This window comes from Haemaphysalis longicornis, unplaced genomic scaffold (genome assembly GCF_048455015.1).
Source record: "Haemaphysalis longicornis isolate Haplotype H1 unplaced genomic scaffold, Haemaphysalis longicornis Haplotype H1 scaffold_7, whole genome shotgun sequence".
Classification (NCBI taxonomy): domain Eukaryota; kingdom Metazoa; phylum Arthropoda; class Arachnida; order Ixodida; family Ixodidae; genus Haemaphysalis; species Haemaphysalis longicornis.
Genome location: NW_027526422.1, coordinates 29,467,019 through 29,471,512, shown reverse-complemented (window position 1 = coordinate 29,471,512; position 4,494 = coordinate 29,467,019).

Here is a 4,494-nt window from a genome sequence, read left to right as displayed (position 1 = left end):
CGCCTTGTCATAGAGTTCGTTCAAAACTTTTCTAAGGAAGATTACTCTGGAAGCATTTAAAACGTGCCTGGTTGTGGGTTCAAGTCCACCTGGGGCGTTTGGTTGAACGCGAAAGCATTATGCATCCGAAAAGGCGAAAAAGTTGGCGTTGTCGGCAGCTGATGGCCACAAATAAAAATTTCACGTGCCTGTCAAAGGGACACTGAAGTCATTTGTAAACATTGCGGGATTACTAGCGCAAATTGTAGCCTGAAGTCTCTGGGACATGTTTCGACCACTCTCGCGGCGTTTGAGCGGCATTATTCAGTAGAAAAATCAGTTCGAAAATGCTATCTTTCTCTCTGCATCCTCCTTGCCGATTTTCTATGACGTTTCGTATGACGTCAAAACAAGATGACATGGCTTGACTACGCTACTGCAGGGCTCGCCGACCCTGCGACAGAATCAGTCGGTTTATGGCTGGCCGCCGGCGGGTCATCGCAATTCGTTCGCTCAGTTGAAACTAAACCACGGCATGTTTGTGCCTGGACTACAATCGACTACCGAAATACAAGTTGCCTAAAAAGTGCAATGATGCACCTAAATCTGATCGCCGGCTACAGTTTTGGCCATTTCGCAATCCATGTTGGAAACGTGTGGCAGAGCCATTTGGATCCAATATAGGCCAAGACCGGCTCTCTGCGTTTATTTTTTTTTTTCTGCAGTGGTAGAAACGGGTTTGATGGCGTGCGCAGCGCTTTGCGTGTGTTCTTGCGTCATGCTGTGCGGAGACATCGGTGGTTTTCGTTGCCCTCGAGTGCTTCGACTCATCTTCGGTTCCCCTGGCGATGGCAACGGATTGCGCTCAGTACGACGCTCGTTTTAAGAGGCTGGCTATATTAATGTTTGAAGAAATCAGCAATTCAGTTGCTGCCAGAAGACTTAACGTATCGACTATCCGCAGATTGCGGCTCCAGCGGAAGTGCCTTTTCACGTGCGAACTAGGCTGGAAAGTTTCCGTGGGCCTCGCTACGGCCGCCACGTCGAATTAAAGAAGCGTGTTGCTGGTTTCGTCACAAAACAGCGCAACCACCTTAAGGCGGCCGATGTTGAACTGATACGGCTCAAAACAAGCGATATTTCTCGACAGATGGGCATCCCGCGAGCGAAGTTCAAAGCCTCACAGGTGGGCGTCTAGGTACAGTGTTCGAAAAATAAATGTGCTTTTCTATGCTTCCACTGACCGCGCAGGAGTACTTTGGTGGTTCTTTTCTTTTTTTAACGCGACAAAAAGTTACCCTTCGCGTCACTTTCGCGGTTTTATTTTTTCTTTCTGGATGCAATTACCTCATCCCTCGCCTTACAGTCGTGGTCACCTTACAATCGAGTAAATACGGTAGTTAAAAAGAGAAAACCACCATAGCAGGACAGGGATTTGAACCCACGGAGCCACTTTGGAAGTCAGTGCTGTCACATTCGGGAATGAGTCCTCGAACCGGGCTCCGTCGCCTCCGTCATGCGTGGTAGCGTTGTGGTCGAGTGGCCAGCAAAGGTTTCTGCCTTGGTTATGACGACAAGAAGCCGAAGGCAAACTTTAACTGGTTTACTGCATGGTGAGATGTGAGCTGCGATGATACAGAAACAAAACCCTTCCGGGCGCGGTTAGAGCGGGGCTCTAATAAATCTATCCACCGAGAAGGCGGGTTTTATACACAGAAGTCGTGTTTTATACACAGAAGAGGGGCTTTCCCAGTGCTTCTGTGCACACGGCCCGAAAATAGTACATACACACACACACACTCTTTCCCGAGTTCGTGAGTACCTGCAGTAGTGGCGCTCGTTGAGTCTGAGAGAGGGGGAAAGGATATCTCGGCTGTGGCGACTGCTTCACCGGGGCACGTATCAACACGGAGAACTTTGTTTAGTGTTTTGCAACTGCCGCGGTTCGAGTCATCGCTTGCAGGGCCTGTGTCAAAACGTTCTTTCAAGGAAGGCGGGCTTTCCGCAAGGCACAAATGCACTACGCGAAGCTTGCAGCATGCGCGAACAGAATAACCGCGCGCTGAACAGTAACAGTGCTCTTAAAACCACTGTTTTGCACTTACACCACACGCACCATGATTTTCAAGGTACTTTAGGTCTGCTTACGTGCTTTGAATGCAAATGGGTTATGGCTTCTCTAGGCGATACTTGATTGCTAAATCGCTTTTTTGTCATGCTGGTTTCGCGAAGCTACCAAGCTACCAAACTGCAGATTCGTTGGTCCTCTATACGAAGTTCCTAATGTTCCTCAGAATGGTGACGTACCCACTTATGGGGATAATAGCCCATCAGGATGACAACTGCCGCCAGAGGCTCACGTACCCCCCCCCCCCCCCCACGTATCATTGTCTATATACCCGCTCAGGGGGATTTTCGATGGAAGATGACAGACAGCTACCGTCAGATGTTCACGGGCGATCCATCAACTCCCATTACCAAAAAACTCTCGCAATGAAACCACGTAAGCAGACTTAAAGGGACCCCGAAAAGCTTTGTGAATGTGGCAATCAAATGCATTCAGGTGGTAGAACACATAACGGGGGATTTTTGAGCCAAGTGTGAGCCCCATACGTTGTACAGATAATTTGTAAACAATTTTTGAAGATCGCCTTTCTCAGCCGATGAGCGCGACGCCGCAGCGAGCCGACCGCGGCTGACGCAACGACGACCGCGGGTGACGCAACGGCGATCGCTGCTGACGCAACGGCGAAGGCGCCCCCTGATTCGCCCAATCGCCGGCAAGGTCGGCCGCCGGCGGCGTCACTGTCATTGGCTTCCGCCTGCTCTTCCTCCTTCCTGCGCGATCCCGAGGCAAAGGCGGCAAAGGCGGGTCCGCAGTGATTGACGCGAGCCTAGGCGGAGGAATGTAGCTAGCTGCTTTGAAGGAGGCAGAGAGGGAGGAGGAGTCGATCGGCAAGTGGGGAGAGGTGCATTTAATTGCTTCTGGCGCAGCTAATACTGAATGTAGATCAATAATTCCAACGGCATTGCATCGCTATATTGGTGCTACGTGACAATACAGGCCTTTTGTAACTTTTACAGAAGGCTTTTCTGGGTCCCTTTAAGAAATATTTTCTCAATTTTCTGTCTACCAAACTTGTAAACAAGAAAAATCCCCGTTCACTCACGAAAAAATTATAAACTACAGTAGACACTCGTTTTAATAAAATCGCTTCATTGGAATTACTGCTTTACTCGAAGTTTTTCGTGGTACCCCACTGCAGTGCATGAAGAGCCAATTATATCTGCTTTTAAACAAGTACCGCTTATAACGAAGTCGCTTTCCTGTCCGCAATACTTCGGTATAGCGAGGGTTTGCTGTATTTCTCCTATGCCCTCGTCTGCATTCTTGGCTGCTGGTTTCTTTGTCTGCGTTCATTTGATGAGCCCCTCACTTCCAAATCTGATTATGTGCACGCGTAGTGAGAAGCTCAGTTCGGGTGGTCTTGCTGCCACAGGTAGCGTAAGAGGGTTACCCCCTAGTCGACTGCTCGTGTCTGTTCGTAGACGCTCGAGTCACGGCCAGTAGGTTAAAAGGAAAGTCCTTGTAACCCTGAGTTGTCCAAGCGGAACTGGCTACCACCGCCAAGCATAGGATACACTTACGCTCACATAGATGCACCAGAAACAGATAGAGATTACAGCTTCTTAGGTAGCTGAACCGATGAAATGTCAGACGCGTAATTTGAAGGTTGCAGGTTCGGGTCCTGCACAGGTCACATATTTTTTACTGTATCCGTACTTCAAAAATGCCAATGAAAATATTCTTACTTCCACACACAAAAACAAACAACTAGTTTTCCTATACAATCTTTAGCGTTCTTGGCTGCTGGATGCTGGATTTTCTTTCTGAAGGGACACGTAGAATGGTTTCCATATTAGCGCTGGTCATTTTTCTCCTCTTTTTTTGCTTTCGTGGTACTCAATAATACCGTAGTAATATCCGTTTTAAACTGGTAATCGTTTCCCGCCTTACTGCGGAACCTGTTATATGGCGCACTCCTCTAAAAATTACTAAGTTATGGCCGAGTAAAATAGTTAAAGTGATCTGGTGTTCATTTAAGATTCGTGACCTATGAGCCTGCCCGAATAGTGGAGCAGCAATGTACAGCCTCAGGTGTGAAAACAATCACATGAATATTTAACTAGCAAGGTAAGTAAGACACAAGCGGAGCGCACTTCTTTTCTTCTTATCCAGTACATGCACAAAGAGACGACTGCTCGTCCCGCGTACTCGTATTTTCCCGTCCAGTTTTGTTGCTCTGATCTTCACAATACCAACTTGCCCAACTGTCACCACAGCCCCACTTAAATATGTATTGGTGGGCTTTTGTGAGCTGTGCCAGTTGATTCACGGGCTACCCTGCTTACCTGCACAATTTCTTTTGCGCATGCGCGCAGTCCCAGAGCCTCAAATGGAGCGCGGGCGCCTCGGAACTCTACCAACTACTTAAGGGGCGGCTTTGTGTTTCG